Source organism: Leucoraja erinacea, chromosome 9, assembly GCF_028641065.1.
Source record: "Leucoraja erinacea ecotype New England chromosome 9, Leri_hhj_1, whole genome shotgun sequence".
Lineage (NCBI taxonomy): Eukaryota > Metazoa > Chordata > Chondrichthyes > Rajiformes > Rajidae > Leucoraja > Leucoraja erinaceus.
In genome coordinates, this window is record NC_073385.1 from 4,154,671 (window position 1) to 4,178,956 (window position 24,286).

Sequence of the window (24,286 nt, forward strand, 5' to 3'; positions counted from 1 at the left end):
GTACAGGGCCTGTCCCACCAGCATGCGACGAGCGCGACCAAACCGGAAACGGGGACCGCGCGGAGGTCGAGTGATCCCGTACGAGTTGACTTGAAGTTCGAGCGAAGTCCGCGGAAATTTTGGGCGTGATGTACAGCGCCAAGACGCTGCATACGACGTCAAGACGCTACGCACGCCTGTCTAGGCGGTGCGTAAGGCCTCAATGTGGCTCCGGGCCGGCGGGCCGTTGCCGCGCGGAATTTTTGGACAGTGGTAGTTTATCAGAACCCCATGCGTTGTCGGGACCAGCTCCGCTTAACTCCATACGGCTCCGACGATCGAAGTGGGACCAGCCCCGCGAGGCCGTACGGTTCAAGCAACCACGTTAGGTCGCGCTTGCCGCATGGAGTCGCATGCTCGTGGGACAGGCCCTTAACCTTCCATACCAGGAGGCATCCCCAAAGGCAAATCTGCCCCAGTTATCTAGCCAGAGGCCCTGCACCTGGAGTAACCTGGCAAATGCTGACAGCTTGATAAAAATGTTTCAGAACTGTTATTGAAATGTCTGACATGCAGAGGCATTCAAAAGCATCAAACAATGTAGAAAGATTGCTTTGAAAATTACAATCAAAAACTGAAAATATGAACAAATAATTTACGACTTTGAATGAAAATAATTCCGACACCTACCATTTTAATGGATGGGGCCACTATTTGTAAACCCAACCTGCCCTGGCATAAAAAGCAAACAACGCTCACTGCAAAGAGTGTTTAGATTCCATCAACACGTCCAAGCTGATCAAACAGGCACAGCAGCGCCTTTACTTCCTGAGGAGGCTCAAGAAAGCCCACCTGTCCCCCCGGATCCTGACCAACTTTTACCGCTGTACCATAGAGAGTATCCTGACCACCTGCTTCACGGTATGGTACAGCAGCTGCACTGCTGCGGACAGGAAGGCACTACAACGGGTGGTGAAAACCGCGCAGCACATCATCGGTGCCCCGCTCCCCGCCATGGATGCCCTCCACCGAAAACGGTGTCTGAGTCGGGCTGGGAAGATCATCAAAGACCCCTCACACCCCAACCATGGACTGTTTGCCCTCCTCCCATCAGGGAGGCGGTACAGGAGCCTCAGGTCACGTACTAGTAGGATGAGGAAAAGCTTCTACAACAATACAATCACATTGCTGAACTCGGAGTCCCGACGATAGATTTCTCTGGTCCCTCCGTCCCCATTAATTATTCTGTATTTTTTGATTATTCTGTATCTTCTCTCTTTCTATTTTTTTTAAATTTCTTTATGCACAACTACTACGGACTGACGCAAAACTGCATTCCGTTGTACTCATACTTGTATTTGTGCGATGACATTAAAGTTGAATTGAATTGAATTGAATTGATTACTCAGGGCACCAATGCTCCACTTCTATTTAGGTTTAGATTTTGTTTTATGATCGTCACATGAGCCAAGGTACAGTGGGAAGCTTTGTTTTGTGTGCTGCCCAATCAAATCAGATAATGCATACCCAAACGGTCAAGCCAAACTCAAGACCAATAGATCGAGGAAAGAAAGAAACAGGATGCAAAATATAGTTCTCAAGAGTCAAGAGTGTTTTATTGTCATTAAAAGATTTATTAAAATATATTTTTTTTTTTAAAGATTGTTGCATGTTGCCAGTCAGCAGAAAGACAACACATGATTACAGTCAATCAAATTACAGTATATAGAAACATGATAAGGGACTAACGTTTAGTGCAAGGTAAAGCCAGCAAAGTCCTGTCAAGAGGTAGATAGTCACTGCTCTCGGGTTGTGGTAGGTGATGATTCAGTTGCCTGATAACAGTTGGGAGGAAACTGTCCCTGAATCTGGTGGTGGGCGTTTTCACACTTCTGTACCTTTTGATCATAGTTAAAGCAAAATCAGAGCATTGAGTATAGAAGTTGGGATGTAATGTTAAAATTGTACAAGGCATTGGTGAGGCCAATTCTGGAGTATAGTGTACAATTTTGGTCGCCTAATTATAGGAAGGATGTCAACAAAATAGAGAGAGTACAGAGGAGATTTACTAGAATGTTGCCTGGGTTTCAGCAACTAAGTTACAGAGAAAGGTTGAACAAGTTAGGGCTTTATTCTTTGGAGCGCAGAAGGTTAAGCGGGGACGATAGAGGTCTTGAAAATGATGAGAGGGATAGACAGAGTTGATGTGGATAAGCTTTTCCCAATGAGAGTAGGGAAGATTCAAACAAGGGGACATGACTTGAGAATTAAGGGACATAAGTTTAGGGGTAACATGAGGGGGAACTTCTTTACTCAGAGAGTGGTGGCTGTGTGGAATGAGCTTCCAGTGAAGGTGGTGGAGGCAGGTTCATTTTTATCATTTAAAACTAAATTGGATAGTTATATGGACGGGAAAGGTATGGAGGGTTATGGTCTGAGCGCAGGTGTATGGGACTAGGGGAGAATACGTGTTCGGCACGGACTAGAAGGGTCGAGGTGGCCTGTTTCCGTGCTGTAATTGTTATATGGTTATATGGTTATAAAAAATGTTTCTGTAGGTATACAGACTGAGAAGTGATTGTAATACGAGTTTGCTATTCTGCTTCTGAAACTAGCACGCAAATAGTCACACGTGTTGGGGGCCATCTTCTAGAAGGACCACTCAGAAGCCTGATATCATTTGGGGAAAAGCAGATGCTGAGTGGTGGAGTGTGCTTTCAAGCTTCTGCCCGATGGGAGCAATGAGAAAGTGGAATGATTGAGTTGGGAAAGGTTATTGATTGTGTTGGCTTGATTGTATTTATGTATAGTTATCCGATCTGAGGAGATAGCATGCAAAGCAAAGTTTTCCACTGTACCTATCACAATAATAAATTCAAACTTAAAACTATTCTTAAAAAAAAAAAAACTTGGGTAAAGCTAAAATCATCATTCTAATTAACCAGATGGGTATTTTTCACAAGTAGTTTTGCTTTGCATTGCGGGCATCTGTCTCCACTCTTCCAGAATAGCAGCATCTACCCTCCAATTGTGCCCCAACTTCACACCAACTTTTCACATTGAAATGTTGTGAACTATATATTCCATTGATGTTTTAGATATTAATGTGCGCCATTTTCTCGATTACGCAATTGGCCACAGCCTCAAAGTCCATAGGTAGGTTGGTAAAACTTAAACATGACAAATCATGTCTATTGTCCGAGAATGAAATCCTCTCAGGCTAAAATCTAACGTACGTTTACGTATTGTCACAAAAATAAAAATCAGGTGACACATCCTTTGTTCACCATTTAACACAGGAAACAATAGACTTGGAGAAATAGTTTACAGAGGAATAAAAGAAAATAAGTACTTTGGCAAGAAAACATAGAAACATAGAAAATAGGTGCAGGAGTAGGCCATTTGGCCCTTCGAGCGTGCACCGCCATTCAATATGATCATGGCTGATCATCCAACTCAGTATCCTGTACCTGCCCTCTCTGATCCCTTTAGCCACAAGGGCCACATCTAACTCCCTCTTAAATATAGCCAATGAACTGGCCTCAACTACCTTCTGTGGCAGAGAATTCCAGAGATTCACCACAAAAATGTTTTTCTCATCTCGGTCCTAGACGATTTCCCCCTTTATCCTTAAACTGTGACCCCTTGTCCTGGACTTCCCCAACATCGGGAACAATCGTCCTGCATCTAGCCTGTCCAACCCCTTAAGAATTTTGTAATTCATGGAAAGGCTAATGGAATAAATCTTTACTGCAAACAATATGGAGTATAAGTGCAGGAAAGTTTAATATATCTCTGCAGGACACAGGTGAGACCAGTGTTGGAGCACTTCTGCTTTCTATATTTGGGGAAGAATGTGTTTGCAATGGAAACAATCAGGGAAGGGTCATTAAGTTGATTTATTGGATAAAGGAATGTTAAACAGGCTGGACCTATTCTCATTGGGATGTGGAAGAATGAGAAGTAGTCTTATTGAAATACATAAGCTTCGTGGCTAGGAAATCTGGTGGTGGATACATGGAATGAGCTGCCAGAGGACATAGTTGAGGAATGAACTATTAACAATGTTCAAAAGGCACATGGATAGGAAATGTTTAGAGGGATATGGGGTAAATGTGGGCAGGTGGGACCAGTGTAGATGGGGCATCTTGGACGGTGTGGACAAGTTGGGTCGAAGGACATGTTTCCCTGCTGTATGACTATCTAGACTATCTAGAACAATGGGGCTTGCGTTCAGATTAAGGGGTTGTCCATTTCAGCTGGATATGAGGAGGATTTTTTTCTCTCAAACGGTCATTAATCTTTGGAATTCTCTACCGAAAGGGTTGTGGAGGAGGGGTTACATTCCAGGTGGAAATTGACTGACTCCCTTGAAATTTAAATATAGAAACATAGAAATTATGTGCAGGAGTAGGCCATTCGGCCCTTCGAGCCTGCACCACCATTTAATATGATCATGGCTGATCATCCAAACTCAGTATCCCGTACCTGCCTTCTCTTCATACCCTCTGATCCCCTTAGCCACAAGGGCCACATCTAACTCCCTCTTAAATATAGCCAATGAACTGGCCTCGACTACCCTCTGCGGCAGAGAGTTCCAGAGATTCACCACTCTCTGTGTGAAAAAAGTTCTTCTCATCTCGGTTTTAAAGGATTTCCCCCTTATCCTTAAGCTGTGACCCCCTTGTCCTGGAAATATGTAACGGTATGTGGAGAACATGGAAAGGTGGAGTCGAAGCCATGATCGGATCAGGCAAGATCTTGTTGAATGGAAGAGCAGGCCTGAGGGATCAACTGACCCAAGTTGTGTCTACGCTCCCATGTCATCTTAATTTAGAAATTTCTTCCACTCCTTTGCTTCCATTGATTGCCATCCATATCCTCACTCATCTAACTCGCCTCCTTTGCTTCCTTTTGTCCTGCCTTTCCACCTTTCTACAGCTGACTCATATGCTTCATCCCCATCCCTCAGATTCCTTCATCTTTCTATCCCCTTTCCCCATGTTCAGACATGTTCTCAGAGCCGCCTTCTCCGATCGCATTTCAGTCACGTACCTCGAGTCTAATACCGGTCAATATCGACTCACTCCATGAACCGGGGAGATTCTTATGGTGACCAAACTCCTTCGCAAATACAACTTCTTCAGCTGATCTCCTCACAGTATTTTCAAAGCCTGCAAAAGAACACAATACTGACATCACTAACTGAAAGAAACAATCACTTTAATAACAGTGTATGTAGGGCCTTGTAATGTAGGAATCCATCCTAAAGGCATTTTGCATAAACACCATTAAACACAAATGGATGTCGATTTTCTGAAAAGGATCCTTGGAGGCAAGGTCTGAAACTGTAGTCAAATGGGTAGATCTCAACCAGATTCTCGAATGAGGAAAGAAAGATTTAGAATCAACAGAAGTGTGTTAGACTGAATTCAGTGGGTACAGTCCCCAGATGGATGAAACATAGAAACATAGAAAATAGGTGCAGGAGTAGGCCATTCGGCCCTTCGAGCCTGCACCGCCATTCAATATGATCAGGACTGATCATCCAACTCAGTATCCCGTACCTGCCTTCTCTCCATACCCCCGATCCCTTTAGCCACAAGGGCCACATCTAACTCCCTCTTAAATATAGCCAATGAACTGGCCTCAACTACCTTTTGTGGCAGAGAATTCCAGAGATTCACCACTCTCTGTGTGAAAGTGTACAATTAATTACATACCAAAACGGAAAGGTGTGGACACAAGGACAAGCATGCAGGAACAAAAAGATCTTGGTGCAAGGTAGGCTAGACAAAACCACAGAGATAAGAAAACGGTGAGTCTGTGAAAAAAATTGAACCACGGGGATTCCAGGTGATACGAGTCATCAATAAACTCACATCGATGCATGTTTTCATGGGGTTGAATTATAGTCAAAAACAGGTTGTGGTCAACTTTGTTTGAGAAAAGCTGTGAGCAAAAAATCAGATGATGAATGTATTTGGCTTTATCTTCCTGTATTGAGCTGATGGATGAAAACAAATGTGCAATCATTATTTACCCATGGTTGCCTCAGGAGCATTCATCTATCTCAGACAATGTTTCCACAGGCTTAATTTGATGTAGAATCTCTGCCTCTATGGTGCATCTCATATGGTGAGTCTTAGAGAATCTGGACTCCTTTTTTACGAAAGGCAAGGTTTGCACTGCCACCAACATTGATAGTGCCTTGAACACAACTGCGCAATACTCAAAAGGTGCCTGAAACAGGGCATCAGTAAGCTACCTGTCGCCCATCTACCTAGGGTTGAGAGGGTATTATCGCCTACAACTTTGTCTGGTTTGTAGCTGGAAGAATCCCATCTAGGGACGTACATCTGTACAGTCATAACTCACTGGTGAATCGGTTCAGCTTGTCCGCAACCTTTTAGACATACACGTCATAGACAGCAGACAGATTACAAAGGCATCTACAGCTAGGCATGTTATTCTTTAGCCATCTTGCATTCAAGGACGTTCTACTGATCTTCTCTGCCCTCGGCTCCCATGGAATGAAGAGTGGACCAAATTTAATACTAGCCAGAACCCTGAATGTTTCTCTTGAACAACTGGGTCTGTTATAGAATTTAGTTTTAGAGATTCAGCACTGAAACAGGCCCCTCGGTCCACGCCAACCAGCGATACCCCTTACACTAGCACACACTAGGGACAATTTACAATTTTACCAAAGTCAACTAACCTACAAACTATCTGTACGTCTTTGGAGTGCAGGAGGGAAAATCCACGAAGTCAGTGGGAGAACGTGCAAACTCCATACAGACAGCGCCTGTAGTTGGGATCGAACCGGGGTCTCTGGCGCTGTAAGGTAGCAACTCTACCACTGCGCCACCGTGCCACCCTCATATAAACTGATCAAGTAATGAGGTGAAGCGAACAAAAGCCCTGGAATTGAACATTGGCAGGTTGTACACGAACAAGATGAAGTTAGTTTGACTGATAAAATAAACTATCAACATTCACACAAAACGTTAAAGATGCTGCATGTCCCGCTGAGTTACTCTGGCATCTTGTGTTTATCTTCAGCGTAAACCAGCATTACAGTTTAGTTTATTGTCACGTGTGCCGAGGTACAGCAAAAAGCTTTTGTTGCATGCTATCCAGTCAGCGGAAAGACAATACATGATTACAACTGAACCATTTACAGCAAACAGGTACATGATAAGGGACTAACGTTTATTGCAAGGTAGAGCCATCAGCATCTATAATTCCTTACTAAATACACAATGTTATGTTGGCGAGGCGTTTGAAGGCAAGAACGTTGGATGGGATTATGGATGTGATATAAAGTGACATAAAACCATTATTATGATTATGTGGAGGGCAAATGCCAGTGCAAGTTGGTTGGACAACCGGGTGGCATGGTGGCACAGCGGTAGAGTTGCTGTATTACAGCGTTTGCAGTGCCAGAGGACCGAGTTCGATCCCGACTGTCTGTACGGAGTTTGTGCGTTCTCCCCGTGACCGCATGGGTTTTGTATGAGATCTTTGGTTTCCTCCCACGCTCCAAAGACGTACAGGTTTGTAGGTTAATTGGCTTGGTATAAAGGGGCTGTCCCACATGGCCATCATTTACACGACAGGGCAATAGTGACTGACGAGGGACAGTCGCGCATGTCATCATGCGCCTTCAAATATTTCATCTGCTTTGCAAGTAGAATTAGTCAGCGTATTGTAGGTATGTTACAAAACGTACCTGAATCGTCATTGGGAATCTGCCCAAAGCCATGTCCGCGATTTTGGCGCTGTTTGGAGGGGGCGGGTTTAAAACGCGATTTTTACTAGGCTGTTCCAATCGCAGATGTTCAGCCTAGTAAATCATTAACGAAAAATCGCTGCAAGACCCGGTCGCAAAAGGTATTATTAGTTTTATAGGCCTCGAATAATAGTTATAATAGTTATAAAATCACTCTCTCACTCCGCAACCTCTCGCAGGCCCAGGGTTTTATAAAGCAAACAATTAAAGGTATGTACCTTATTTTTACATTAAATGGGGCGTGTATATAACCCTGTATATAAAGTTTTCTATAGCGAGTAGTTCATTTTGGGCTTTTTATATCCCGCAGAATTTTTCTCGGCATTTGAGGGCACTAATCCAGCGCAATGTGAACGTTCTAAACCAGCGCGTTCACAGGAACCCACTAGAAAGCCGATTTAAATGGGCATTTATTTACAGCAATTGAACACTAAATTCCTTCCATTTGGCCTATAAATTAATGTAAATTAGATATAAAAATCATGTTATATTGTGAATTATTTGTGAATAATCTTTGGACACTTAGGCTATTTAAGAAATGGATAGATGTTTATATCTAGTAATTGAATTTTGATTAAACATGATTTTCTTTTTTAGTATTTACTATTTGTTTTAGCGTTTAACTTTATAATCTCTACCTTTTTTTCTAAAATTGAAAAATTGAAGAAAAACAACGTGTACAGAGTTGCTTATTGGTTGCAGTCTGAGGAGTATGATGATGCTACTGATTATGATATGCCAATGTACCAGCTAGCAGCTGATCTTCTCCATAAAGACTTGGTCTTTTGCTAGAAATTGTAATTTATTTACCTATCCATAACTGACTTACAGCATATTATACAATAATATTAAAGTTCTGATCTTGAGAATATCACATTTTTGAATTTTCAAGGCAGTCTGGTTGTTTATTACCATTTCTGTCACATCGGTCAATTTTGTAATTAGCTACAATTAGGTAATTAGTTAATTATATGCTTTAATTTCATGTCATCCAAGTAAGATTGTTTTATATTTTTTCAGAATGCTTCAATCTATGATAGGTGAAAATTTCATTCAGTTCTCTTAATTCTTAAGAAAGTTACGGGCTTTTGACTATCCAAGATCACAGCTTTTTTGTAATGTCCATTGAAAATCAATAGGGAACAAGATGCTAATTTCCGAGTATGAAAATGGCCATAACTTTTTTAATACTTGAGATATGAAAGTGAATTTGGTGTCAAATTAAACTTGTTGTTATGCTTTATCTGATGGGATAAATTGCAGACTTGATTTTTAAAATCTCAAAATTTTGTAACATTGCTACGTATTGACATCATTTGTTAAGTGAAACATTGATAACATTATTGTTTGCTGGAAAAATGTATTTACTTTTAAACTTTCTGAAATACCCCCAACAAACACAACAGTGTTTGCATTATAGCAGTTTGAGGGTTCGAACCCAGCTTAAGAATCAGTTTGCATTTTTTTTTTTTTTTTTTTTTTTATAAATGGTGTTCGTAAAATTGTTGGTGGTTATTTTAAAAAAAAACTAATTAGGTTACTAGTGTTCTTTTAGGATATAAAATCTGCAATCTTCACAATCTGCAATCTTTTGAAACATCCTTAACTGACTTAAGGCATTACTCTGAAAGCACTGATGCTTACCGCGTAATTATTTTCTCATTGTGGCCGACTGCGTATGGGTGGCGCATGGCTACGCACGGTGACGTAATCATGCGTCACCACGCACTACACGTACAAGGTCAGGACGTCAGCGTGCGACCGCAGTATGTCCACGTGCGTAAGCGATACGCCACGCCAGAGGCGCGCAAAGATTTAGTGCAGCACAAAATCCTGGAGCGCCTCGCAATACCGCGCGCAACTCCATACTCCTCCACGCCTCTCCATGCGCCCGTCCCGCGCTACCCACACGCTACCCGTGCGTCACTACACAACAACCAAATTTATGGAGATCGCGTAAATGGTGCACAAATGACGGCCAAGTGGGACAGGCCCTTAAGTGTAAATTGTCCCTGGCGTGTATAGGATGGTATTAATATGAAGAGATCACTGGTCGGCGTGGACTCGGTGATCCGAAACAAAAAAACCCTAAACTAAACCAGATTGATTCTGCATTGTATTGATTTTTCTATGCATGTGCAACATAATTAGAATTAGCATTTCACATGTTGAAGGGCATATGGTCAAAGTGTAATTATAACACAATCTGAGCTCAGCATGAAAGGATAGTTGAGTCTAATCAATCCTGTATATCTGCCTGGTAAGATTGCATAAAAGAACAAAGATAGATCAGGGTGCAGAAGCCCGTTTACATAATCCCAAATTGTAAACAGTTTTCAGGTCGTTTTAATGCTGCTAATTCTTTAGGCCTTCTTTTGTCTGAATTTCTCTCATAGTTAAGAGATCATAGCTAATACAGAGGTTAAACCAGCCTGATTGTAAATTAATATTTTTATTAAATACTTAGCAGGCTCAGATGTCAAGCTCTTTGCAGAAAATGAAGCACTTCTGAAGTAAATAAACTGTGGCAATCTATGACAAAGTACTTCTAATTTGCACACAAAGGCTCACAAACAGGACTAGGGCAATAACTGCATAATGAGCTAAGATGTTCCAGACTCTATTCCTTCACTGGATGGAGTCCAAATGGAGAAGTCTGAATGAACCACTTCACCAGCATTAGCCCTGTGGAAACTGCATCCCCACAGCTTCTACAGTTAATCTTTCACACTAGGTATAATAAAGCCAATTTATTCCTGTTAGATTTCTACAGCTGGAGTTAACTGTGGAAACATTAACAGGAAATTTTATTATTGTCAGTGGGACTTGCCGAGATTCATTTGACCAATATTTGGAGTTATCTTGTGAAATATTCAGAGCGATATTCACGTTTAATTTTCTTGTTTAATTACATTGAGCACTTATAATGTATAATGCCGACATGTATATTTATTAAATATTGCATACATCATAGTTATAACGTTGCTTCAAGAACACCAACAAAATCTAATGCAGATTGCTAGCTATTTTATGACTGAATAAACAAGAAAATTATTGGAATATTAAATATTAAATTGCATTTGTAACACAGAACAAGATTATGTGATGATGTCTACTTCAGATGTAATGCAATTTTAAAATTGGATGATGTAGTAATAACATACTAACTTAAAGCCCTTTCATCTTGGGACTTGGATTGAATCCAACTTGGTTTCATGAGATGAAAGCCTCCTCTCTCTGCTGCTAATAATAAATTGGCACTATTTTCCAGAGGCCACAGGGTGGATGGTGTGCAGGCTTGAAAAAGTCACACTGATTGAATAACGGAGCATTTTCTGAGGTTAAGGCTAATGCACAATATAGAGGAAGTCTTACTTTACATGTGATCCGTCCCACTGCAGATTGTAGATTGCTTAATGTTGAAACTGGGCTGAGAAGCCAGGAAAATAATCAAGTTCCTGAAATTAGCATAGTAAAGAAAAAATGCATTGGGTACGGCAGTACCTAAAAATGGACACTGGTCTTTCATTCTCACTTGGAGTGAAAAACCTCGTCTGTAAACAACTTAATATACACCTTCACTTCCTGAGAAGATTGAGGAGATTCGGTATGTCACCGGATACTTTCTTGAACATCTACACGTGTACAGATGAGAGCATAATGACTGGCTGCCACACGGGTTGGTTCAGCAACTTGAATACCCAGGTACAAAGAGGATTGCAAAAAGTGGTGGCTACTGCCCAGTCCATCACAGGGACTGACCTCCCCGCCATCAAATGGATCTACAAGTTGCTAACACAATACAGCATCATCAGAAACTTACACCACCCTGGCCACAGACTCATTTCACTCCTGCCATCGGGAAGAAGGCATCAATGTTTCTTCCCGACAACCACCAGGCTATTAAAGATTACAAGCTCCAAATAGGCTCTGAACTATATAGACTCGAGGGCATTATTTTTGACTTTGCAGAATTATTGTTTATCTACCTGTCTCTTTTTTAATATATACTAAAGTTTTGTTGTTGTTTATTATGGGTTATACAGAGTACGACGTGCTGCTGAAAGTAGACAATAGACAATAGGTGCAGGAGTAGGCCATTCGGCCCTTTGAGCCAGCACCGCCATTCAATGTGATCATGGGTGATCATCCCCAATCAGTACCCTGTTCCTGCCTTCTCCCCATATCCCCTAAGTAAAAATGCCATTGTTCAGTTTCGGAACATATAACAATAAAACATTCTTGACTATCCCATCGTTTAAGAAACAGTTAGACATGTACATGGATAGGACAGGTTTGGAGGAATATGGACCAAGCGCAGGCAGGTGGGACTAGTGTAGCTGGGACATTGTTGGCCGGTGTGGGCAAGTTACATAGAAACATAGAAATTAGGTGCAGGAGTAGGCCATTCGGCCCTTCGAGCCTGCACCGCCATTCAATATGATCATGGCTGATCATCCAACTCAGTATCCCGTACCTGCCTTCTCTCCATACCCTCTGATCTCCTTAGCCACAAGGGCCACATCTAACCCTCTTAAATATAGCCAATGAACTGGCCTCAACTACCCTCTGTGGCAGAGAGTTCCAGAGATTCACCACTCTCTGTGTGAAAAAAGTTCTTCTCATCTCGTTTTTAAAGGATTTCCCCCTTATCCTTAAGCTGTGACCCCTTGTCCTGGACTTCCCCAACATCGGGAGCAATCTTCCTGCATCTAGCCTGTCCAACCCCTTAAGAATTTTGTAAGTTTCTATAAGATCCCCTCTCAATCTCCTAAATTCTAGATAGTATAAACCAAGTCTATCCAGTCTTTCTTCATAAGACAGTCCTGACATCCCAGGAATCAGTCTGGTGAACCTTCTCTGCACTCCCTCTATGGCAATAATGTCCTTCCTCAGATGTGGAGACCAAAACTGTACGCAATACTCCAGGTATGGTCTCACCAAGACCCTGTACAACTGCAGTAGAACCTCCCTGCTCCTATACTCAAATCCTTTTGCTATGAAAGCTAACATACCATTCGCTTTCTTCACTGCCTGCTGCACCTGCATGCCTACTTTCAATGACTGGTGTACCATGACACCCAGGTCTCGCTGCATCTCCCCTTTTCCTAGTCGACCACCAGTTGGACTGAAGGGCCTGTTTCCACACTGTATCACTCTATGACTTGAAAATGAGATTAGTCAGTCTCAGTCTGCTAGGGGCTATTAGATATCAATTGACACTATGTCAGCACTTTCACAAGGATAATTGATTGGGATCAGGAAGGGGGGGGGGGGGGGGAGAAAGGTGGAACAGTCATCTCGATAATGTAAAAGCACTTGATCAAGAATGGTATTAAGGAATGTGCTGGTCTATGTAATGCCAGACAAGGTAACCATAAAACTCAATTATCCTTGACCATTAACAGTCTCAGTCTGAAGAAGGGGCTCGACCAGAAACGTCAGCTATTCCTTTTCTCCAGAAATGCTGCCTGACCCTCTGTGTTATCCAGCATTTATTGTCTATTTTCGCCATTAATACCAAGTTGAGTCCAATATTTAGACAAAAAAAAAGTGGTAGAGAGAAAATAACGAGTCAGGGATGAAAGATGAATGCACCACATTTATACACATATTGTATCAACGGAAACCTTAGTGATTGAGGTATACACATTTATCAGGGGCACAGACAGGGTAGATGCAAGGAAACCTTTCTCCATGACATATAAAATTGTAAAAAACTGGGAGGATATACATTTAGGATGGTTTAAACTGGATCTATGGAAGATTTTCTTCTGGATGATGGTTGGAATCTGAAATACAATGAGTGGGCTATAGAGTGAGAGACCCCCACAATAGATGAATATTCGAATTGCCATGGCATGGAGGGCTCCAGAGCAAGTGCTAGTAAATACGATGAGTATAGGGTGATTTCACCAAATGTCAAATGAGCGTAGATCCCCCCCTCACGTGACCGAAAAATTTAACTGGAGGACATATGTCACTTCGGTACGTTAGTGAATGGGGAAACACGCACTTTCACACCCGTTAAAAACATGGAAAACGACCGATTTTTGGGCTGAAATATTCTGTGCTAGTCGGGGTGACCGTGAAGCACAGCGCCCTAAATTTTCAGGCAAAAAAAAGATAGAAAGTAAGGTAATTACAAGAGGGAACTGAACGTGGAAAAACAGCGGAAGTGAACAGCAGACATTTGCCGTGGAGATTTAAAGATCCAAAATATCGGGAATTATCGCGTTTGCTCACTGAATTTCATCAAAAGTAAGGCATTATTAACTTACTTTTGATGAAATTCAGCGAGCAAACGCGATAATTCCAGCTAAAATTTCAGCTAAAAAAATCGGCCGTTTTCCATGTTTTTAATGGGTGTGAAAGTGCGTGTTTCCCCATTCACTAACATGTGCCAAAGTGACATATGTCCTCCAGTTAAATTTAACCTCCAGTTACATTTTTCGGTCACGTGAGGGGGGATCTACGCTCATTTGACATTTGGTGAAATCACCCTATAGATGAATATTAGATGGTAGATATAGATATGATGGGCTGAAGGGCCTATTTCTATACTGCATATGACTCAATGACTCCATAGTGCACTTAGGGCGGCACAGTGGGGCAGCAGTAGAGTTGGTGCCTTACAATACCAGGTTCGATCCTGACTACGGGTGCTGTCTGTATGGAGTTTGTACATTCTCCTTGCAACCATGTGGGTTTTCTCTGGGTGCTCCGGTTTTCTCCCACAACCCAAAGACGTGCAGGTTTGTTGGCTAATTGGCTTCGGTAAAATAGTAAATTGTCCCTAGTGTGTAGGATAGTCTTGGTGTAATGGGATCAGCGGTCGGTGCTGGCTCGTTGAACCGAAGGGCCTGTTTCCACACAGTATCTCGAACGTCTAATGTTGGTGATTCATAGGTTGGAAGCCAGCTGATGGAAATTGAATTTGAACAGAGACACACACAATGATTGGCTTGTATTGCCTTTTTTATGTTTAGTTTAGAGACACAGTGTGGAAACAGGTCCTTCGGGGCCCTGTGAGTGCTCGCATAGGCCACCAATCACCCGCACACTAGTTCTATGTCCTGCACACTAGAGGCAATTTACAGAAGCCAATTAACCTGCAACCCTGCACGTCTTTGGGATGTGTGAGGTAGCCGAAGCACCCAGAGAAAACCCACATGCAAACGGAAAAGGTGCAACCTCCACACAAACTGCGCCCATAGTCAGGATTCAACCGCGGTCTCTGACATTGTGAGGCAACAGCTCTTCCGCTGCACCACTGTGTCTTATGATATGTCTATACGAGTACAGAGGAGATTTACTAGAATGTTGCCTGGGTTTCAGCAACTAGGTTACAGAGAAAGGTTGAATAAGTTAGGGCTTTATTCTTTGGAGCGCAGAAGGTTAAGGGGGGACTTGATAGAGGTTTTTAAAATGATGAGAGGGATAGACAGAGTTGACGTGGAAAAGCTTTTCCCACTGAGAGTAGGGAAGATTCAAACAAGGGGACATGACTTGAGAATTAAGGGACTGAAGTTTAGGGGTAACATGAGGGGAACTTCTTTACTCAGAGAGTGGTAGCTGTGTGGAATGAGCTTCCAGTGAAGGTGGTGGAGGCAGGTTCGTTTTTATCATTTAAAATAAATTGGATAGTTATATGGATGGGAAGGGAATGGAGGGTTATGGTCTGAGCGCAGGTATATGGGACTAGGGGAGATTATGTGTTCGGCACGGACTAGAAGGGTCGAGATGGCCTGTTTCCGTGCTGTAATTGTTATATGGTTATATGGTTATATGATGTAGAATAATGCCATTGAGCCAATCTAGTCTGTGCTGGCACAAGGAGGATTGATCTCATTCACCTCCTGTGGCAATAATAAACATTTTGCAACAAGTGCTGATAAATCTCATTTTCCAGCAGTACTGTATGTCAGAAAACAAACAAAACCTTGTTAAATAATACTTATCCTTTTCAGGACATTAATGAGGTCACAGTCATAATCATACTTTATTAGCCAAGTATGTTTTGCAACATACGAGGAAATTGATTTACTATACAGTCATACGTCATTCAAATAAAAAGCAACAAGTCACACTAAATACATTTTACCATAAACATAATAAGCTGAGGCAAATTTTCTGAGTAGAAATCTGATCCATGATTCACAATGTATTTAGTACCGTTGGTGTCATATATGAACCGTTTCAAGATAGGGTAGACAATCAGAACCTTCCTCCCTCCCCCCCCCGGTAGAAATGTCAAGGACTAGAGGGCGTAGCTTTAAGTTAAGAGGAGCAAAGTGTAAAGGAGATGTACAGGGGTACGGTTTTTTCACACTGAGGGGTGGTGCATGCCTGAAGTACACTGCCAGTGGTAGTGATAGAGGCAGATATGATAGTGGTGGCTATGAGGTTTTTCGATAGGCACACTGGATCTGCAGGGAATGGTGAGATAGGGAACATGTGCAGGAAGATGGGATTAGTTTACCTTGGGATCGGATATAGTGGAGGTGGAGAGGACATTTCGACTAGTGGGAGAGTCTAGAACCATCAGAATAAAAGGACGTTACTTTAGAAGGCAGATGAGGAAGAATTTATTTGGTCAAAGGCTGGTGAATCTGTGGATTTATTGCTACAGAAAGCTGTGGAGGCCAAGTCAATGGATATTTTTAAGGTGAAGATTGACAGATTCTTGATTAGTACGGGTGTCAAGGGTTCTGGGGAGAAGGCAGGGAAATGGGGATGAGAGGGAAAGAAAGATTAGTCAGGATTGAATTCAAGTCAAGTCACATTTATTTATATAGCACATATAAAAAACAACTCTCGTTGGCCAAAGTACTTTACATTTGTTATAAGAATAGTATAAACAAACAAACTACATACAAATATACATATAACCCTCGCTCAGTGGACGTTAGTAAAGGCTTGGGAGTATAGATAAGTTTTTAGTCGTGACTTAAAGGAGTCGATGGAGGGGGCAGTTCTGATGGGAAGGGGGATGTTGTTACACAGTCTAGGAGCTGCAACCGCAAAGGTGCGGTCGCCCCTAAGCTTATGCCTAGACTGCGGGATATTCAGCAGCCCCAAGTCAGCCGATCTGAGGGACCTGATGATGGGGCTTGATGGGCCAAATGGGTCTAATCCTACTCCTATAACTTGTGAACTTATGAACATATTATGTCTAGCACACAGATGTATTCAAGGGAGAGTTGCATATAGTTTTTGGGGTTAACAGAATCAGGGAAGAACGGAGAAAGCAGGAATGGGGTACTGATTTAGGATGATCAGCCATGACCACATTGAATGGTGGTGCTGGCTCGAAAGGCCAAATGGCCTACTCCTGCACTTATTTGCTATGTTTCTAAGCACACATTGTAGACCAAAGTGCCTGTTCCTGAGCTGTGCATTTTTGATACTCTATGCAACTCCTACATACATATTGCTCTAAACTGTGTTATCTCCACCCAAAACAGCCTGTGTGGACACCCCAGAGGGTGGGAAGGCTACGCTGGCTGTGGAAGAATGTCTAACATCTCAGATGTCAACTAAGGAATGAAGCTTGCTTGGATCTGGCATTAAACAGACTACCAAGCCAGCAAAGTTCCTAATCTTTTATCACAAGTAGCTTCCCGAATAGCAACAGTGTATTTTTTCATGACTATTAAACATTAATTTTCTTAAAGTTTAGCATGTACAGTATCAGATATCTACTAGTCCAATTAGTGGGAAAATAGGAAACGCTTGTACATTGTATTAACATTTGAGGTGAACAATCTTGGTCTGAACGGCCACCTAAACTTGTCATCTCATGTTACAGAGTGATGCAGCTCAAAAGTAATTTCTGAAGGCAACAACCTTTGTACAGAGACACGGGGAACTTCAGGTGCTGGAATCTCGAGTTACACGCAAAGCGCTGGAGCAACTCAGCGGACCAAGCAACATCTGCGGAGAGAATGGGTGGGTTTTACAGGCTGTAATGCCAGTTTTCTCGTTGAAATCGTTGCCGCCAACCAAGTAACTCGCGGAAAACTCGCGGAAAACCACCAGAAGTCACCCGAAAAGCACTCGAGCTTCTTCGGCGTTTGGTCTGGGAAGGGCAATAATTGCGGCTCTGTACAATGCGCCGCCAGCCAGTCTTGCCAGTTCAATTGGAGACCGTAGGGATTGAGTGTGAGCAAGTGTCTGCAAGCCATCGAGATAAGGGCGTTGACAGGGAAGAAACAAGATTGATAGGAAGGGAAAGCGTTGCTCGAGGTTGAACGTGCCAACGTTACAAGCTCTCTCGAAACCCACACACACTTAAGGACGACAGGAGTACAAACCTCTGATGAGATTCTGGTTTCAAGAGAGCAGCGCGCCGCGTAGCTGTTAGTGCGTGTCTGGGTCGTGAATAAACAAGTCAGCAGTGTACGGAAAGGGGGGAGGGGGGGACAAGCATTTCTGTCCAGTGCTCACACAACAATCAACGAGTTCTACACACTGACGGGCTTGTTGTCTTTGGAAATGTCTCTACGTGTCGCGGGACCCCACACATAAACCAGCCCAAGCGCCCCGACTGATAATGATGTCTCTCTAGCCCGGCGCCTTCCCTTCAGATCTCGGCGTCACCCAAACGCGTCCCTGAAGTTGGGGTCACCCCCACACATTGTCCCGTGTACAGATTGCAACAACCCCATCTGCTACATGACCACAGAGAGAGTGTGAAGTGTTTGTTTGACTCACTTCTGTTAAAAAAGGAAGATTGTTCCCGATGTTGGGGAAGTCCAGGACAAGGGGTCACAGCTTAAGGATAAGGTGGAAATCCTTTAAAAACCGAGATGAGAAGAACTTTTTTTTCACACAGAGAGTGGTGAATCTCTGGAACTCTCTGCCACAGAGGGTAGTCGAGGCCAGTTCATTGGCTATATTTAAGAAGGAGTTAGATGTGGCCCTTGTGGCTAAGGGGATCAGGGGGTATGGAGAGAAGGCAGGTACGGGATACTGAGTTGGATGATCAGCCATGATCATATTGAATGGCGGTGCAGGCTCGAAGGGCCGAATGGCCTACTCCTGCACCTAATTTCTATGTTTTCTATGTTTCTAAAAAAAACCCACAACTAATGACAAATTAAATGCCTGTACCCCAATTATGGGCGAACCTAAATAAGGCACTAATGTTGAATAGGTGGAGACAATAGGAGCATTTCACCAACACAGCACTTCATAGTAGTTAACAGACCTTTGTACACGGGGCGGGGGAGATTGCCATTAAACTGTTTTGAAGAACGCAAGGGTTGCAAAGGCGGGCAAGTCATCGACGTTCTCGAAATTACACCTTTTCGTTAAATGCTCGAGTGTTTTTACAACTCAAAATCCATAATTATGTGTAAGAACAGGAATTAAGATTTTTTTTTTTTTTGCTGATTCCATGATTTCAAAGTGCCAATTGATCCCGTCCCAGGTCTTAAAACTAACAACAGCAGCACGGAAACTATTGGTCTTAGCGTCGAATTACGGTACGAAAGTTTCTGGGTTTGAACCCGAAGATCTTTTGTTTGCGTCTTTAATCAAACTCCCCCGTACAATGAATGATGGCCAGAGAGATTGACTTCCTCCCCGTTGTGTCTGTTTATTAGTCTGCATTTCTTTCTTAAACATGGTTTTTTTTAAGCCAGGGCAGTGAAAGACAGTCGGTTTATTTGCTTTTCGCCACCAGGGAGTTTGTGTCCTTATTTTTCCGTCCCTCTCAAAGCGCGCCTCTTCTTTTCTGTCTAAAATAGTTCCCCGCATGTCCCGGTACCAAGTCTGATCAAGTTAGTTGCATGGGAACCGCTGCCTCTCATTGAAAGAGCCGATTCGGTCCAGCGAGTATGTGCCGCTGAACCCAACATTCTCTCAGTCCGAAGAAGGATCTCGCGTCGCCCATTCATTATATCCCGAGGACTCAACCTGTCCCGCTGAGTTACTCCAGCGTTTTGTGTCTATCTTCGGTGTAAACCAGCATCTGCAGTTCATTCCTCCACCAACAACACATCCTTCTCTGTCTCCCACCGCCAGTCTCTCTCTCTCACACACACACACAGTCCCCTTAAAAGCATTTGTCATTCGCGGTAGCAAGTGCCAGATTCTCACAACTTTTCAGCTCAAAGCTTCGTTTGAATCTATTGCATTTTTAGAGTTGGCCTCGGGCACTTTGAACTTTGGACTCCGCCAAGTGGAGAGACCCTCTCCTCGCTCACCTGATGCCAAGACCTGCCTGCTCGCATAACCCCGTCTCGGGAGAAGAAACTCCCGTCTATTAGCCTCTCAGTCACAGTCCTACAGCTAAAACCCCAGCAGCGCCGCGTCTGCTGCTGAACAAGCCGTGACTGCAAGATCAGCTCATTTGCTTTGCCAAGCAATCATTCTCACCAGCAATTAAGAAACATGCTCGCTGTATAAAGACTCGTATTAGCCAGGGATTTGGGGAGTGAAAAAAAAACCTGGGCCAGATTACAAACCCATCGCTTATTTGTATTCCCCTCCTATTTAAAGCTGTCGTGTTGCAATGATCTCCAGGGAGCTGTAATAAAGGCATTTATTTCAGTGTTTACTCTCCCTCGATTTGAAAAGCTTAACCATTGATCAAGAAAAATAATGTACTAGTGAAAGAACCAACACAAAAATATTGAATGTTTTTGGTCTTAATTAAATCCTTCGTTTATTTATGCCGGGACTTTGGGTGAATATAAGGGCAGTTTCACACCGTATGTTTCAGAGAATAATGCACAGCGTAGCAGTTTAAAGCTTCCTCTATTCTGAAGATCCGATTCTAATTTTAAAAAATCCTTGTAGAGTAAAAGTCGGAAGAAAAGTCATCTGACCAGTTTTCTTTTATGTGGAAGGTGGAACTGCAGATGCTGGTTTACTTTCAACCGAAGACAGACAGAAAAGGCTGGAGTAACTCAGCGGGTCAGGCAGCATCTCTGGAGACCCTTCTTCAGACCCATTTTTTAAAAAATTTGCCAAAGCCCACGAAACAGAGTCCTTGGTCTACATAGTATGATTTGAATGAAAATGTTGTCCCGGGTCTTGGCAACTGAACAATATTTCCCTTGCTTTATGTTAACGGTGTGTCAGGGTCGAAGCTTTGAAACTTGAAAATAAAAAATGCAAATTATGTTTTCCAGCGAAAGTCGGAGGTTTCGGGAGGAGCTCACGGATAAAACTATCCGTGAAAACTCGCCAACATTTCACCAATGGCCCATCATCTAAACGCCAGTGGCGATTTTGCAAAGGTCCACATAACTCGTAGAAGCGACACCGGAGAATTGAAATTCACGATCAATGTGGGCTATAAATCGAACCCGGAATCGAACCCGGGACTTTAAGCGGCACTGAGAACATAAACCATGGGCGAGAAAGATGAAGGCGCCTGCGGGAAGGGGGAAAAGCCTATCGAAGGAGTTAATTAAACCAACATTATTTAGTCAAAACTCACGTAACATTGAAGGTACTCTATAAAACGTGGTTAGAACACAGAGCGAGCAGTACAGCACAAGAACAGGACCTTCGGCCCAAAACGTCTATGCTGAACACGTTTGCCAAGTTAAACTAAATCTCCTCTGCCTGTTAGCGACCCCAATGCCTCCACTTCCATTCTGGACATCAGCGAAAATCATGTGCTGATCTTATGATCAGCCAGATGCAAACGAACCCAAAGTTGAATTAGGAAGCGCGCAAAGTGTATATCGCCTTCCCCTGCGTTTAATACGGAAAGGGGAGAAAGCTGTTTAACGAACAATCGCAGAAATTTCAAACATCTCGTATGAATGAAAATATTGGGACGTTCTTGCTCCAGTCGAGGAGTTTGCAATTCAGCAGATTCAACAATTCACTCGTCAAACGAATTTACAACTCGCTGCAATTCACAAGCCTTTTACACCTACCTCGATTCTGATTTGGGACTGCCAGCGGGTTGTGCACAAGCCGGTCACACACAGATCCATTTTACTCTTCCGAAGAGTGTGAGTAACCTGTTGAATTCTTGGGAAGCGAAGTTTAAGCAGCGCTGTCCTCATGAGCCTGCGATGTGAAAACGCCCACTTGCTGATCTCACCGGCTTCCAGAGTGCAATTTAACTCTTCCCAGCCATTCGCCCAGCCCCGAGTGGAGGGTGTTTCTCTGGCGAATCCGCAGGTGGAATCGCGTTACCCGGCGCTCAGGCTGGGCTGGGCTGGAGAACTGCACGGCTCCGCAGAAGGGCCGAGCTCTTGAAGCACTTACGAGTCTGTCCGTGTTAGTAGAAAGTCATCAAACACCCACCTCCCTGTTTCTCCTTTCGGCGAAGGAGGTCCCGCGCCAAGAATTCACAACACAACACACTGTGTTGCCAGTTTACGAACAAACCGGTCAAAGTTGCTTTAAACGCTATGTATTCACAGAGCGCCTCCGCTTCGAGAGAGTGCGAGTTCGCTTTGTGTGTGTGTGGTTAGGGGTGATAATAGTTCTTCACTCTAGTTAAATGGGACTATTTGTGGGAGAGTTTTTTTGTAACAAGCGTGAGGCAGCAGTAACTGAGTGAGAGGAATTTTCACCTGACGTGAATGAAAGATGACACGCTCGCCGAATTGGCCGGGCGCCAGATACGAAGTCTAGCATGTGTGTGTGGCACTTTAGGTGCCTCGCTGTTTCTTACAAATACTTCAGCGGCTGTTAACTACTTTGGGACGCTCTGAAAGGCGCTACATGCATGCATCACTCTCTTTCGCCTGTAAATCTCTACTCGCTCCTGTCTGTCTAATAAGGTTGTCGGAGTAGAGGGATTTAAACTTTTCCAATATTGACTGGGAATGTCATTGTCAGTGCCAAAGGTTTAGACGGGGTGGAACTTGTCAAATGCGTTCAGGAGAGTTTCCTCTGGCAGTGTACATGGGGCCCCACGTGGGCCAGGACAAGGCTTGATATAATAATAATAATGATATATCTTTATTGTCATTGCACAGAGGTACAACGAGATTTGGAATGCAACTTCCATCCGATGTAATAACTTAATTAGCTAAATATGTAAACACCCAGAGAAACAAGATAAAAAAAAAACAGGTAAAGCAGTATAACGTGCAAATACAGTAGGTCTGTGTCAGGTCGATGTGCAACGTGACCATCTGAGGGAGACAGTTCATGGAGGTGGGGGGCGCTCAGTAGGACCGGTTCAGAGCAGCGATAGCTCTGGGGATGAAGCTGTTCCAAAGTCTGGAGGTGTGGGCGTAGAAGGCCTTGTAACGTCTGCCGGATGGTACAAGTTCGAACAGACTATTACAAGGGCGTGAGGAGTCTTTATGAATGCTGACGGCCTTCCTGACGCACCGTGTATTGTAGATGCCCTCCAAGGCTGGTAGCGGTGTCCCAATAATCCTCTGCGCTCTGTGGACAGTGCGTTGAAGAGCTCTCCTCTCCGCCTCCGTGCAGCTGAGATACCGCACAGAGATGCCATACGTTAGGATGCTCTCTGTGGTGCAGCGGTAGAAAATAAAGAAAATAAAAAGCTGTACAAAATCATGAGAATAGTTCTGGTAAACCCACAGAGTCATTTGCCCGGAGTAGGGGACTCGAGAACCAGAGGACATAGGTTTAAGGTGAGCAGAATTGTAAAATTGGAGGATTCAATGTTCATACATTTGGGTTGTAAAGCCACCCAGGTGGGGATGCGGCACTAGCTGCTTTTGAAGTGGCTCAAAGATCTTGATGCCAATTTGAGTAGGAAGTGCAGATATGTTTAGGAAGGAACTGCAGATGCTGGTTTAAACCAAAGATAGACATGAAAAGCTGGAGTAACTCAGCAGGACAGCCAGCATCTCTGGAGTGAAGGAATGGGTGACGTTTTGGGCCGAGACTGAAAAGGGTCTGAAGAAGGGTCTCGACCCGAAACATCACCCATTCCTTCTCTCCAGAGATGCTGCCTGTCCCGCTGAGTTACTCCAGCTTTTTTTGTCGATATAGTACAGATATGTAGCTGATTTTTGTGTCTGGTTTTGGCAGAAGTCAAGAACTATGATTCCTTTCTCTGCAGTCTAATCATTCATTGCAATCACGCCTGTTTCTTGTTTCTAATTATCTGTTCTGCATCAAGGGACAATTTACCATCTGAACACATTATTGACCACGCATCCTCTCTTATTGGATAGCTAACTTTGGTTGTACATTCTATTCTGTTCTGTAGTTTTCACATACTATGCTTGACTTGATATGATCTGAAGATACCAAAACAAAAAAGAGGAATAAACCAATGAGAATGAAACGGATATTCTGGAGTTTCTGAGTGAAAATAAGATTAATATTTTGGCGAGGGGTGGTTAAAGTGAGATTTTATGCCGAGGCAGATCCTATGGTGAAGGGGAATGGCATTGAAAGCTATTTTCTCTCAATCATTTTTGTTCTTTTTTTTAGTTTACTTCAGAGGTACAACATAGAAACAGGCCCTTCGGCCCACCGAGTACATGCTGACCAGCGATCACCCGGACATTAGCACTCTCCTATACACCAAGGACAATTTATTATTTT

At 43.2% G+C, this 24,286-nt stretch overlaps 1 long non-coding RNA gene across 1 annotated transcript; it reads right to left on the minus strand.

Moving 5' to 3' along the window:
- Positions 1-1,232: 1,232 nt before the first annotated feature.
- LOC129699976 (uncharacterized) lies at positions 1,233-23,574 on the minus strand. The gene is made up of 3 exons (XR_008723970.1): positions 21,676-23,574; positions 5,035-5,153; positions 1,233-1,877 (listed from the first exon to the last, which is right to left on the minus strand). It is a non-coding gene; the product is annotated as an uncharacterized LOC129699976 (long non-coding RNA).
- Between the last annotated feature and the right edge of the window lie 712 nt (positions 23,575-24,286).